Here is a 15,778-nt window from a genome sequence, read left to right as displayed (position 1 = left end):
TACCTCATATAAAATGGAAACTACTCAATTTATATTTTCAGCTCAAACTTCTAACCTACATGTCAGAAATACACACACACACACACACACACACACACATACACACAAATACCCATGTAACACTTTACATGAGCTTTAAAAAGAGCACATTTTTTCTGATATCTGGATCTACCATAATTGAAATGAATTAAACTGGACTCTAATAAAATTAATTTGGAGTACCCACTGGATCCCATCAGTGTTTTTGTTCACTTTTCTTCTTCCAAAATTATTTTTAGTTGGAATATAGTAAGCAAGATTTTCTGATTACTGCCTCATGAATAGAGTTTACCACAAGTTGGAGAAGTTCAAGACAAAGAAAAATTTAGTTGCTTAGGCTTGACAATAAATCTTATGCTCTAAAGGAAAGAAGAATCATTTGCTTAGATCTGCAGCAGAATTTTCAGCTCAATTTAGATTTTAGAATGAGACTACTACAGTCGAGTGAGACAGAAAATAAACTCTTGAATAAATTATCATGACTGAAGAGCAATTCTGCAAAAAGGCTGAAATGGGGAGAAATATAGAAATAGAGAAGGAATAAAGAGGGAATGAACTAGCTTATTGACCTATCTAGCCAGCTATTTTTTTATATTGAAGCTTCTGCTTCCTCAGATGGGAGCACTGCAGAAACTAGACATTTCAAAGACTAGATTCATTCTAATCTATTAGAAACAAAAAGAAATATGACAGAAAAATTTAAAGTGTATATATCCAATGACAAACAGCAGACTATTAGTTTTCTTCAACAGTAAGCAAGACTGTGTGCTGAAAGCATAATGAAGCTTAACCAAGATGAAAGTGAGTATTTTTTCACTGAGAAATAAAATTGTCTAAGAAAAATGTAGAATTCATAGTGTTTTCTTTGCTTTTTCCTTAAAAATTCTAAGGTTAATTTTCAATGTGTCTATAGAACTTCAACAATGAATGATTCATCAACATAGCTGACCACTGCAGAATGTTGGCCAACCACTACATCTCTATTAATGGCAAGAATCATTATGTGGTTCATGTCAGTAATCAGGGTACCAGAGACTGCCAGGGCAACTCATTTAACTTGCAGTTTATTTCACTGAGCTACTTTTGCCTTTCATCTTTACTGATCCCCTTACTGCCAGCCAAGGAATTGTGCATCTGTTATTAGCAAATCTGATTATACCTTATGTCAGACTGGAGAAATGAACAATTGACAACATAACATTTTGTTTCAGAGAGATCCAAGGTACTATGCTTCAATAGCAGTGATATACCACATGTATTAGCCATACTCAGCTTGACAGGAAGTGAATATTGTATTTTAAAGCAGCCTAAAAGTTAAAAAAAAAAAAAAAAGATGAATGCCTTGTTTTTCAGTTAACATTGAAAATGTCAGTTTACTGGCTATTATTTATTTATTTTTACTATAAGAAACAAACAAAAAGAATGTGATTTCTAAAACATTTGAAATAAATATTTGCCAGTATGTAATGGACAGGCATTAGAGAACAGATTTCAGTGAAAATGAAAACTGAAATTCAAAAAAGGATTTCCTCTTTTTTAATTGCAGCAATTTATTAGAAGCCCTGATACACTTTTTTTTCTGCATATATTTGTGAACTATTCTTGAGTATCCCAAAGATTTTTGTTAAAGGTAAAAAATGTCATATAAATTTTTTGATCATATTTATACTGAGAAAAGCAAAAACGGTAGCAATATATAATGTAACCTTTGAAGGAAAACAGGGTTGAAATGCATTAACTATGTTAGTATATTTAGCAAATATTATACACACACACATACGCAAACACACACACTTCTCATCTTTATTGCAACTCTGTTAAGATAAACATTTAAATGCCAAAGACTTTTTGAAGAAATGGAGAAAAAGTTTCAAGTGAGCTTTTTCTGTATATATGAAAAAATTGTGTTAAAATGGAATATTTTTGAATAGAAATCTGTGAGAACTGGCCAGCCAAGGAGGTTGGAGGGGACCAACCATCTGCAGGCATCATCTGTTTGTCATGAAGACATCAGTGTTCATTAGCAAAAAGAATTGCTCCCTAGATCCACAGATGTCCATCTTGTTTACCTAGAGTACACTACGTCCAAATGGAGGAGCAGGAAACAAATCACTTATCAAATAAGAAAAATGTGCTTTCTCTGCTTCCATATTGTTAGGTTGCTAGACATGGTAGTTCTCTACTATGGTCTCTCAATGATGAGAAGTTTGAAAAATAGATGCCTGTAGAACTTAACTCAGATGATCAATATATCTACTACTGTGGGCAGGAATCACTTAGAAGAAGCCTTCTACTTCGATGGCCTTAGGAGTAGCCATTGTGGTCAACAAAAGTGTCTGAAATGCAGTACTTGGACGCAGTCTTAAAAACGACGGAATGATCTCTGTTCGTTTCCAAGGCAAACCACTCAATATCACGGTAATCCAAGTCTACGCCCCAAACCAGTAATGCTGAAGAAGCTGAAGTAGAATGGTTCTATGAAGACTTACAAGACCTTTTAGAACGAACACCCCAAAAAGATGTCCTTTTCATTACAGGGGACTGGAATGCAAAAGTAGGAAGTCAAGAAACACCTGGAGTAACAGGCAAATTTGGCCTTGGAATACAGAATGAAGCAGGGCAAAGGATAATAGAGTTTTGCAAAGAGAATGCAAAGGACATAGCAAACACCCACTTTCAACAACACAAGAGAAGATGCTACACATGGACATCACCAGATGGTCAACACCGAAATCAGATTGATTATATTCTTTGCAGCCAAAGATAGAGAAGCTCTATACAGTCAGCAAAAACAAGACCAGGAGCTGACGGTGGCTCAAGTTATGAATTCCTTATTGCCAAATTCAGACTTAAATTGAAGAAAGTAGGGAAAACCGCTAGACCTTTCAGGTATTACCTAAATCAAATGCCTTATGATCATATAGTGGAAGTCAGAAATAGATTTAAGGGACTAGATCTGATAGATAGAGTGCCTGATGAACTATGGACAGAGGTTCATGACATTGTACAGGAGAAAGGGGTCAAGATCATCTCAATGGAAAAGAAATGCAAAAAAGCAAAATGGCTGTCTGGGGAGGACTTACAAATAGCTACGAAAAGAAGAGAAGTGAAAAGCAAAGGAGAAAAGGAAAGATATAAGCATCTGAATGTAGAGTTCCAAAGAATAGCAAGGAGAGATAAGAAAGCCTTCCTCAGCAACCAATGCAAATAAAGAGAGGAAAACAACAGAATGAAAAAGCCAAGAGATCTCTTCAAGAAAATTAGAGATACCAAGGGAATATTTCATGCAAAGATGGGCACAATAAGGGACAGAAATGGTATGGACCTAACAGAAGCAGAAGATATTAAGAAGAGGTGGCAAGAATACACAGAAGAACTGTACAAAAAACATCTTCACGACCAAGATAATCATGATGGTGTGATCACTCACCTAGAGCCAGACATCCTGGAATGTGAAGTCAAGTGGGCCTTAGAAAGCATCACTATGAACGAAGCTAGTGGTGGTGATGGAATTCCAGCTGAGCTATATAAAATCCTGAAAAATGATGCTGTGAAAGTGCTGCACTCAATATGCCAGCAAATTTGGAAAACTCAGCAGTGGCCACAGGACTGGAAAAGGTCAGTTTTCATTCCAATCCCAAAGAAAGGCAATGCCAAAGATTGCTCAAACTACCGCACAATTGCACTCATCTCACACACTAGTAAAGTAATGCTCAAAATTCTCCAAGCCAGGCTTCAGCAATATGTGAACCGTGAACTTCCAGATGTTTAAGCTGGTTTTAGAAAAGAGGAACCAGAGGTCAAATTGCCAACATCCACTGGATAATCGAAAAACCAAGAGAGTTACATAAAAACATCTATTTCTGCTTTATTGACTCTGCCAAAGCCTTTGACTGTGTGGATCACAAGAAACTGTGGAAAATTCTTCAAGAGATGGGAATACCAGACTACTTGACTTGCCTCTTGAGAAACCTATATGCACATCAGGAAGCAACAGTTAGAACTGGACATGGAACAACAGACTGGTTCCAAATAGGAAAAGGAGTACATCAAGGCTGTATATTGTCACCCTGCTTATTTAACTTCTATGCAGAGTACATCATGAGAAACGCTGGACTGGAAGAAACACAGGCTGGAATCAAGATTGCTGGGAGAAATATCAATAACCTCAGATATGCAGATGACACCACCCTTATGGCAGAAAGTGAAGAGGAACTAAAAAGCCTCTTGATGAAATTGAAAATGGAAAGTGAAAAACTTGGCTTAAAGCTCAGCATTCAGAAAACAAAGATCATGGCATCTGGTCCTATCACTTCATGGGAAATAAATGGGGAAACAGTGGAAACAGTGTCAGACTTTATTTCTGAGGGTTCCAAAATCACTGCAGATGGTGACTGCAGCCATGAAATTAAAAGATGCTTACTCCTTGGAAGAAAATTTATTTCCTAGATAGCATATTGAAAAGCAGAGAAATCACTTTGCCAACAAAGGTCCTTCTAGTAAAGTCTATGATTTTTCCAGTAGTTATGTGGCTGTGAGTGTTGGACTGTGAAGAAAGCTGAGCACTGAAGAGTTGATGGTTTTGAATTATGGTGTTGGAAAAGACTCTTGAGAGTCTCTCGAACTGCAAGGAGATCCAAACAGTCCATCCTAAAGGAGATCAGTCCTGGGTGTACTTTGGAAGGAATGATGGTAAAGCTGAAACTCTAATACTTTGGGCACCTCATGTGAAGAGTTGACTCATTGGAAAAGACTCTGATTCTGGGAGGAATTGGGGCCAGGAGGAGAAGGGGAGGACAGAGGATGAGATGGCTGTATGGCATCACTGACTTGATGGACATGAGTTTGAGTGAAATCCAAGAGTTGGTGATGGACAGGGAGGCCTGTTGTGCTACAATTCATGGGGCCACAATGAGCTGGACACAACTGAGTGATTGAACTGAACTGAAGTGAGAATGATTAACACCAGCTCTCATAAATTATGCTCTATTTACAAGTACTTATCTGTCTGTTAGTCAGTATAATCTATATAATCAGTATATCTGACATAATCAGTCATTTTCTGCCAATTGCACTAATTTGCAAACAATTTAATCAATTGAAAGACAGGCTAATAATCATTTTATGCTCCATAGTGTTTAGATTGCTCAAGCGAAATCATATTTTTCTCCCTGCAACCCATGTCAAGGAGGCACACATCTGTATTATTTTTGTTCTTTTCTCTCTCTCTCTTTTAAACAGATGAGGGCATACAAACATAGATAAATGTTTATGATCACACCTAGGACAAACAGCAGTAGAAGAATCCTAATGCAGATAGTAATGTATTATCTAGTTTCAACCTGTTTCATTTCTATTGATGTATATTGATGTCGGGAGCCGCGTTAGGCATTATTGACATATTACTAATGTATTAGCAATACATATTACTAATGTATTATCAATACATATTACTAATGTACTAGTAACCAGAGTCAGAAGTTTACAGATTAATTTATTGGATTGAGATCTGACTTGACAATGTTCTTTTCTTCCTTATGAGAAATAAGTCACTTGTTAATAGGTTAGAAAAGGAGTTCCTGAGTCTTGAGTCCTCTCCACTGATACTGATAGTTCACAGTCTGTTGGAAAATGTTCATTAAAGTTTTTAAAAATAACTTTATGCAAAATATCTCAGGAATCTGAACTTTCACAGAATTAAAAATGGTTTCCCTAGTAGTTTACCACAGACAAGCTAGGGAGATGACATAGGTGAAATTCATCTGCCCATAATTATGTACTTCAATATAAGAATAAGAAAAGTAAATTGAATAGTGAATACTTAAAAAGTAAATTCTGTCATCAAAATCTCCTGCCACAACAGTCTTTAAATTACTTGAACTTTTAAGTTTAATTTTAAATAGATATTGTTAAGATAAGGAAGAAAACTATATGAGTATAGGGCAATTGTAATTCTTGGAATACACATTACAATAAAAACACCCAATTACAAACCATATTTACATACTGAATAATGCCTTAAGTTAATTATTTTCAACTGATAATATTGTATAAACTCTGAAAATGGTATTTTTAGAAGGGTAAATTCGATAGAAATTGGGTTCAGTGAAGAAAAAGTCATTACAATCTACAAGACAATCTGAATTCAATATTCCTAACCATAACATTTACAAATCAAGTAAGACTTTAGCTTATACCAATATTAGGATATTGGGAGCCATGAGAATTAACGGTTTGTTGAGAAATTATTTGTTTAGACCATTATAGTGCTCTTCAATTGTCAGACTAGAAAATTCAAAGAAGGAAAATGTGAGCTCATGGTACACATGGTAATTTGTACTATATCCAAATTAGCATAAAATTTTGAAAGCAAAATTTCACACAGCCTGCCACCATGGAAACAGAAAGAGATCTGCAGATTCAATAGGACTCTTACCTGACTTAGATATACACTTGCAGCTATAACTACCTATAGTGGCTCAGATGGTAAAGAATCTGCCTGCAATGCAGGAGACCTGGGTTCACTCCCTGGGTTGGGAAGATTGCCTGGAAGAGGGAATGGCCACCCACCCTAGTATTCTTGCCTGGAGAATCCCCATGGACACAGGAGCTTGGTGGGCTACAGTCACAAACAGATAAAACCAAGCAACTAAGCACAGTACAATGATTATTTTATAAATTTATGAAGATGATTTAAAGGATTCATTGAGAATGATCAAATAAACATCATAGAAAAATAGCTATATGTGCTTACTATATAATTGGCATGCACAAATTTACAAATAAATCTATTACTTACAGGAGGGTATAAGCTTATCACAATATATAAGCCGCCACAGTTTCTCATTTTATATAGACACAGTTTAGCCTTCAGCTAGAAGTGAATTAGGATTTGTTTTGCATATTCATTTCTCACCTGTATGATGCAACAGGTTGTCTTTATTTTGAAAGTCTTTATAAAACTAAATGCAGAAACTTTTTGTCATATGTGTTTACTCAAACTATACATAACATAAAATGGTGGTGGTATTCCTAGGCTTTTTTTTTTTTTTTTTTTTTTTACAATTCCTGACACTTATCATTCACAAAAGTTTTGTCTTGTCAATATTCAACCTTATATGTGTTTCTTTGAAATTGTTGATTTCTGATTTTTTCTGTATTTTGCTACGAATATATCAGCAAGGTATGAGGACAGAGAGAATGGAGATCTAAGTTCATAATATCAGCTGAAGTCTAAAAGAGAACCTAAAATGGAATTAAAAATAGTAATAGGTCCTCCTTTATGATTAAAAACCAAACAAAAAACTAAAGAAACAAACAAACAAAAAAACATGGGAATTATTTTCCAGACAATGTTAATAATGATCCTTTTTGGTTACAGTATTTTGTAATAACATTATTTGAGTATATTCCCACTATTGGATAAAATACTAATATCTTTCCAAATTCTTCTATTTAAAAATCAAAGGATGTCATATCTTATAACAAATGTACTAACAGTGAACCAAGATGCTAATAACAGTGGCAACTGGCTGAGATAGGGGTGAGGAGGTATGCAGGAGGTCTCCATTATTTCCACTTACTTTTCTATAAACCTTACAGTTCTGTAAATATTGAGCTCATTAAAGAATGAAAAATAATGCAAAGTATCACATGTACAAATGACCTGCACATTTTTTTAGTACATTTAAGATTTTCAGGAATGAGACAGTTCTATTCATAATACTAATAATTACTTTACAACTAATGGTATTTTGACTGGTTGCTTTAGTTGCTAAGTCATGTCTGAGTTTTTGCAACCCCATAGACTATAGCCCTCCAGGCTCCTCTATCCATGGGATTTCCCAGACAAGAATACTGGAGTCGGCTGCCATTTAATTATTGTTATTCATTTTAGATTTAATGGGCAATTGTAAGACACTTTACAGTTTATTTAAAATTACCTCAATTTTTGATGTTTTTTACTCATTTATGAGTTCACAAATGTAGAGAAAGTTGTTTCCTAACTTTCCTTATAAAAGAGAGTGGCACTCAGCCTATCTAAAAGTGCATAATATGACACTTACCTGCAATGATGCTCAGCTAAAACACAGTAGATTTACTGAGACTATAAATTAAGAGCTTTACTCGATGGCAGACCCAGAGGGTTAGGTATGGATATATTTTTTTCTTGGAAACAATCATTCCCAGTTTTTGCTTTGTTTTGTATCTGCCAGACTTCCTTAACTATTGGATGCCAAGTAGGCAAAAAGTTTCCTTAGAGTTGTTTAGGAATGTTTGGTTGATTTTATAAATAGAAATAAAAAGAAATGATGATTACTAATTTGTAAATCATGTGTACTTTATGCTAAACAAGTCTTCAGTAACTGCTATCTAAAATTGCAGTTGATTTGACAGCTGCCATTCTAATCGGTCAAAATATTGAAACACCAGCCTCTCATTTATAAGAAAATAGGAAAATTCAGGTTAATCAACATATTTATTGAACAAAAAAGGAAATATTCCATGTCAAAATATTTCATTTTTAGTAAGGACTTATCTGGCATGCCTTTGGTAGTACTAAAAATGTTACCAATTATTCTTGTCACTTAAATAATCATATTTTATCATGTGTTCACATGCTACATGATTGTCTGAAGGAATTTCAATTGATAAAGGTTGCTATTTTCATTTTCTTTCCCACTTCCCTAAAGATATTTAACTGTCTACTTCTAGTTGTTTTCCAAGGGTAGTGTTTCCATCGTGGAAACTGAGTTCTGACTTTCATCCTTTTGACCATATGCGTATTATATACAAACTGGTTGAAAGCTGTTGGATGTCATTGTTCTCACAGATATTAAAATGTTACTATGTATACTTCCTTTTTTTGTTGTTTGTAAATACAATAAATGTGGCACACCAGATGTCTACATGCCTGTAAGAAATCATTTTCTGAAAAGAATTCAGTTGGCTTTAACTCACCTCAGGAACAACTAAACTGAAAACAAGTAAATGGGGAGAGATTGGGAATAAAGTGGCAAAAGAAATGAAAGCCAGTTAGTGAGACAGTATGTAATACTGTACTCCATTTAATTAAATTGTTATTTATTGATTTCCTATTACTTACTGTGCTTGGCAACATAGACAATCCAAAGATCAACTGGATCTAACTTTTGTTGTCAGAACTCAATTTACTGCGAGAGATCAGAAAAGCATATAATACAAGGTCAACTCTAAAAAATGATGCAACTGAGCCACAGACAAAAAATAAGGTAAACAAAGGAAAGTCAGAGATTGCATGTGACTGAATAATTTGGGAATAATTTATTAAGGATAGGTTATGAAAGATGTATGGAAATGTTAAAAGTAGGGAAGGCAAATGAAACAGAAAGAACACTATGAGCAAACTATGTAGACAAGAAATATTTTATTAAAGAAATCTAAGAAAGTTCATTATAGCTATAGGTTACTACTAATACATTTCTTTCCACTAAACAGAGCACTAAAGACACTTAAAGCCATACATATGTAAGAACTGAATGAGTTTGCTTTGAGAATTATAGTCATACTGCTGTTAAGCTATTTACTCACTAACACAACAAATATATTGAGTTTGGGGGCCTACTCTGTAGTCCCCCAAATATAGTAAAAAATACTAAAAAGCTGAATAAAATTGAATTTAATGGGTTCCCTATAGGGAAAACATAAGGCAATAACATATACAGCTGATAATGGATAAATGTACTTACTGCTAGTTTTTTAGAAAAGTGAATATTTGATATTGTACCCCCAATTCTGAGATAATACAATACAGCCTGCTACAATTTTTTAAGTGCTGGGAAAAGAAGCAAAAATTCTGGGTCAAATGTACAGGACAGTTCATCATTCATAGTAATAACACAAGTAAGAATGCCCATCTTGCACTAATTCCCTTAGCCATTATTGTCCCTGAGTGACACCAGTCAAGTCACCTGACAGTGGTACACATGGTATGTTGTGTCAGAGGAGAGGAAACGTGAGCTTAGGGAACATGAATCTTTTATAATGTGTACTATGCATACCTACCCTTTGTTTCAAAGACAGAACACTATCTTGGTCTATCAGGGCTGGTGTTATACAAACATCACTTAAAAACAATCCAAGACAGACAGTCGGTGTGTCTGCTTACAAGATATGCAGGAAAGTGAGGAACCAATGAAGAACTGTCTTCCAATAGAATTAGAATAAAGGAAAGGAAATTACTCTTTCTGACTAGACAACAGAAGGGATTAATGTCTCATAGATATGTTAACTGTTGAGCTGGCTCTTGATATTTAAGTAGCTAGAGAATAAGAGATAAAGATATTATGGGTGAGAAGATTAAAGCCAAAAGCATGGTGATGGAAATATCAACAGTATCTTTGGTGAAGGATGGTATTATTGAGGGAGAAGTGGATACAGAGGGAAATTCAAAGGGTATTAATATGAACAAAATATGAGTTAGGGCCAAGTTATGAAGATAACTGAATATTCTGCTAAATAATTTATTCTTTCTATAGACGCAGTAGAGACCCATCAAAGATCTTTAAGTTGGGCAAGAATTAAATAATGTCTAATGACTTAGAGGGGAAATATCGATAGCCTTTTGAAGGAAGACAAGGGATAATTGAGACTAGAGTAAGAAAATAAAGAGTAGGAAGGTAACTGTGATGAGATAAAGGTCTGTATGTAAATTAAGAAGGTTGCAGATATATGTCAAATCTTAATAGGAAAGACTTCTTGATTATTTGGATTAAGGGCATGAGGGTAAAATTGGAGATGCTATTCAGGATCTTAGCTCTGTAAAGGAGGAAATGATAATACTGTCAACCAAAAGAGGCAGAAACAACCAGTCAACCAACCAACCAACAACAAAACACACAACAGAACTCTATATTAAAGGGGAAATTTAAAGTCTATTTATAGATACATTTATTGTCCCATGCCTGGAAAACATCTAGCTATAGATGTCAATGGCATAGTTTCCATTTTAATTTTATCTGGGGCTAGGGGACAAATGAAGGCTGTATTTGCAGACAAACATTCTAAATAGTTTCACAGAAGATTACTTGAGAAAGGACTCCCACCACTCTCTGCTGTCACCATCTTACGTTCTTAACAATATCTCAACAAGGAGCTCTGCTTTATCCATTTAGTACTGGCCCCACAAACTGTGGAGCCAGTCCTTACAACAGTCTTTAATTTTGAAGGCATTATTAATCAGTGATATTTAAAGTTATTGTAGTAAACATACAAAACAAAAATATAAGTTGAAAAAACATATTGTTCTTTTCGAGATATAAATTGATTCTGCTACCCTCAACTTCTATAGTATAGGAACTCTTCAACAGATACCATCACTGTTAGGCAAAAGAAACAAGCAAGCAAACAAATGAAAAGAATTATTCTGTCCTACTTAGTTCTTCATGGTGTAGCTACTAACTCTCCAGTCTCATTTTATACGACTTGCCCTCTCAGACACTCCAGCCTTTATTTGATGCCTTAGCTAATCCTCCTTACTAATCTTTTCTTCCATATCAACTTTGTTATTATCTCTGTTGGGAATACTCTCTTCACTGGCCCCTATTCACACCCACACATAAATTCATTCATATTTTTTAGATCATATTTTCAACATGAAGGTATCCAATCCCTACATCTACTCTCATCAGAGAGAGGTCAGGAGCTCAATTTAACCCTAGAACTATGAAATCATTCTAATATAGTACTTCTGAAAACATTCAATTTATACATTTATTTTAAATATCTGTTTAATGACTGATTTTTTTGTGGTGTCTAAACTTCATAAGGATAGTGTCTGCTTGTGATTACAAGGTTGCATAGTATCACACAGCATAAAACTTTATGCTTATTTATTTTTTCAACTTGTGTCTCCTGCATTGGCAGGCAAATTACCACTGAGCCTCTTGGGAATCCCACATTATGTATAATGATACCAGTAAACATTTTTAATAAAATAATGCATTTTACAGTACCAAATGGAAAAAATGTACTAGCAATAAACATGGACTTGATCCCTTGGTCAGGAAGATTCCCCGGAGAAGGAAATGGCAACCTACTTCAGCGTTTTTGCCTCAAAAACCCTATGAACAGAGGAGCTTGGTGGGCTACAGTCCATGGGGTTGCAAAGACTCAGACAGGACTGAGTGACTAAACAACTACAATTATATTGGTCAATATTTTGAAAAAAGTTAGACTAACTTATACATACATATTATACTGATTTACAAAAATAATGAATAACTATTTCCATTTGCATTATAAAGTTAATACAAAATAATGAATAACTTAACTATTTTTCAACATAATGTTATGTTCCACAAATTATCAATAACTTTGTCAAAACTGATCACATTGTAAGTGCCACAGATAAAAATGCTTGATTTTTAAATTTTTCTTGGCTCAAAGATGGTCAGTAAAGATATTCTATCAATTTTAATTATAGAATTTTTTAAATAAAAACAAACTGATAATAAGTGAAGTGTCAAGAAGTGGTCATATTTTCTAAAAATCTTGAAGAGAAAACTGACAGCATTTTGTGATGAAATAATATTTAGATACGGGGGAAGGGCAGGGATTGAGGATTATTTCATGATTTTAGGACTGAGCACCAAGAAGTTAACATCGTCTTCCAGGAGGCTTTAGGTAGAATCAGTCAGGTGGAGTGAAAGAATTAAAGTTCCCTGTTATGCTACCATGTTTGAGATTTTTATTCACCAACCAGATAGAAATCTGTCCAAAGGGACATACTAACTAAATTGAGGAGTGTGGCTTGGGTGGAAGACAGGATTTATCATTAGGATACAGCCATAAAACAGGAGATCAAGTGAGTAAATTTTGATAAAGAGGACCAAGGAGTAAACCCCAAATAACCAACAATGAAAGTGAAAGTGTTAGTCATTCAGTCGTGTCCGACTCTTTGCAACCCCATGGACTGTAGCCCGCTAGGCTCCTCTGTCCATGGGGTTTTCCAGGCAAGAATACTGGAGTGGGTCACCATTTTTTCCTCCAGGGGATCTTCCCCATCCAGGCGTTGAACCTATGTCTCCTGTGTCTCCTGCACTGGCAGGCAGATTCTTTACCACTGCGCCACCTGGGAAGCCCAAACAATAGTGAGAGGTGAGCAAAAGGAGGGGATGGATAGGGCATGAGATATGCCAAGTAATGAAATGTACCCAGTGATCTGCAAGTTACTTTAAATATTGTGTGCAAGAAGCAAGGGTCAATTCTGTTGGCATGTCATATAAGATGGATACTGATAATTAACCATTGTAGTTAGCATTGTGACCTCAATAATAACAGCCTGAATGGTGTGAATATATAAAAGAACAAGGGGATAAGTGGTACTATAAATATGGACACTACAAACAGAGACAAATGTATTCGAGGAGTAGAGAAATGATGACATTTTTTGTGGGAATCACTGAGGGCCTGATAGAATCAGTCCCTATTGATTTAAGCAGATAGGAAAGCTGAAGGCTATAAAGATATGGGGCAGATAATGTGGGAAGTGCAGTTTTCTGAAGGTGGGACACATACATAGTGGTTTTAAAACCAGCTAGCTTTAAAAACCATTCCTAATTTTTAAAGGAATCTCCACACTGTCTTCCATAGGGGTTCTATCAACTTACATCCTCACCAACAGTGCAAAGGTGTTACCTTTCCTTCACATTCCCTCCAGTACTTAGTGTTTGTAGTTTTTTAATGATGGCCATTCTGACTTGTGTGAGGTAATGCCCTTATTGTATTTTTGATTTGCATTTCCCTAATAATGAACAGGTCAGTTTTCATTTTATTCCCAAAGAAAGGCAATGCCGAAGAATGCTCAAGCCACTGCATGATCGCACTCATCTCACATGCTAGTAAAGTAATGCTCAAAATTCTCAAAAACAGGCTTCAATAGTACATGAACCATGAACTTCCAGATGTTCAAACTGGATTTAGAAAAGGCACAGGAATCAGAGATCAAATTGCCAACATCCGTTGGATTATCAAAAAAGCAAGAGAGTTCCAGAAAAGCATCTATTTCTGCTTTATTGACTATGCCAAAGCCTTTGACTGTATGGATCACCACAAACCATGGGAAATTATTCAAGAGATGGGGATACCAGATCACCTGACCTGCCCCCTGAGAAATCTGTATGCAGGTCAAGAAGCAATAGTTAGAACTGGACATGGAACAACAGACTGGTTCCAGTTAGGGAAAGGAGTATATCAATGCTGTATATTGTCACCCTGTTTAACTTCTATGCAGAGTACATCATGAGAAACGCTAGGCTGGATGAAGCACAAGCCAGAATCAAAATTTCTGGGAGAAATATCAATAACCTTAGATATACCACTGACACCACCCTTATGGCAGAAAGCAGCAAAGAACCAAAAGGCCTCTTGATGAAAGTGAAAGAGGAGATTGAAAACGTTGGCTTAAAACTCAGCCTTCAGAAAACTAAAATTGTGGCAACCAATCCTATCACTTTATGGCAAATAGATGGAAGCAGTGGAAACAGTGACAGAATTTATTTTGGGGGGCTCCAAAATCACTGCAGATGGTAACTGAAGCCATGAAATCAAAAGACTCTTGCTTCTTGGAAGAAAAGCTATGATTAACCTAGACAGCATATTAAAAAGCAGAGACATCACTTTGCCAACAAAAGTCTGTCTAGTCAAAGCTATGGTTTTTTCAATAGTCATGTATGAATATGAGAGCTGTACTATAAAGAAAACTGAGAGCTAAAGAATTGATGCTTTTGAACTGTGATTTTGGAGAAGACTCTTGCAAGTCCTTTGGACTGAAAGGAGATCCCACCAGTCCATCCTAAAGGAAATCAGTCCTGAATATTCATTGGAAGGACTGATGTTGAAGCTCCAATACTTTGGCCACCTGATTTAAAGAACTAACTTATTGGAAAAGACCCTGATGCTGGGAAAGATTGAAGGCAGGAGGAGAAGGGGACAACAAAGGATGAGATGGTTGGATGGCATAACTGACTCAATGGGTATGAGTTTGAGTAAACTCTCGGAGTTGGTGATGGACAGGGAGGCCTGGCTTGCTGCAGTCCATGGGGTCTCAGAGTCGGACACGACTGAGTGACTGAACTGAACTGAATAATGAGCAAGGCTGAGCATCTTTTCATGTGTTTATTAGCCATCTCTATGTTTTCTTTATGGAAAAATTTCTGTTTAGGTCTTCTACCCATTTTTTTATTGGGCTATTTATTTTTTTGATGTTGAGCTGTACAAGCTGCTTATATATTCTGGAGATTAATTCTGTCAGTTGTTTCATTTGCAATTATTTTCTCCCATTCTGTTGGTTGTGTTTTGTTTATTGTTTCCTTGTATGTGCAGAAGAACATTTAAGTTCCATTTGTTTATTTTTGTTTTTATTTCCATTGATCTAGGAGATGGGTCAAAGAGGATGTTGCTGTGATTTATGTAAAGAATATACTGCCTATGTTTTTCTTTAAGAGCTTGATAGTTTCTGACCTTACATTTAGGCCATTCTTTAGCCCATTTTGAGTTTATTTTTGTGTATGGTATTAGGAAGTGTTCTAGAGGAGGAGCCACCTTACTCAGAGTATGGATTTTCTGAATCAAACCCCACTAAATCCATAATTTGAAGTAAAAGAATGTGCAATCATATTAAACAATGCAGTGACTCAGTTAGCTAAAGAGTGCTAATTTCTTAAACATTCTAAACACAGTCTCCTCCTTTTCTGCTCTG

The sequence above is a fragment of the Budorcas taxicolor genome, chromosome 8 (genome assembly GCF_023091745.1).
Source record: "Budorcas taxicolor isolate Tak-1 chromosome 8, Takin1.1, whole genome shotgun sequence".
Taxonomy (NCBI): Eukaryota; Metazoa; Chordata; class Mammalia; order Artiodactyla; family Bovidae; genus Budorcas; species Budorcas taxicolor.
The sequence above is the reverse complement of the archived record's forward strand: the minus strand, read 5'-3'. Positions refer to the sequence as shown.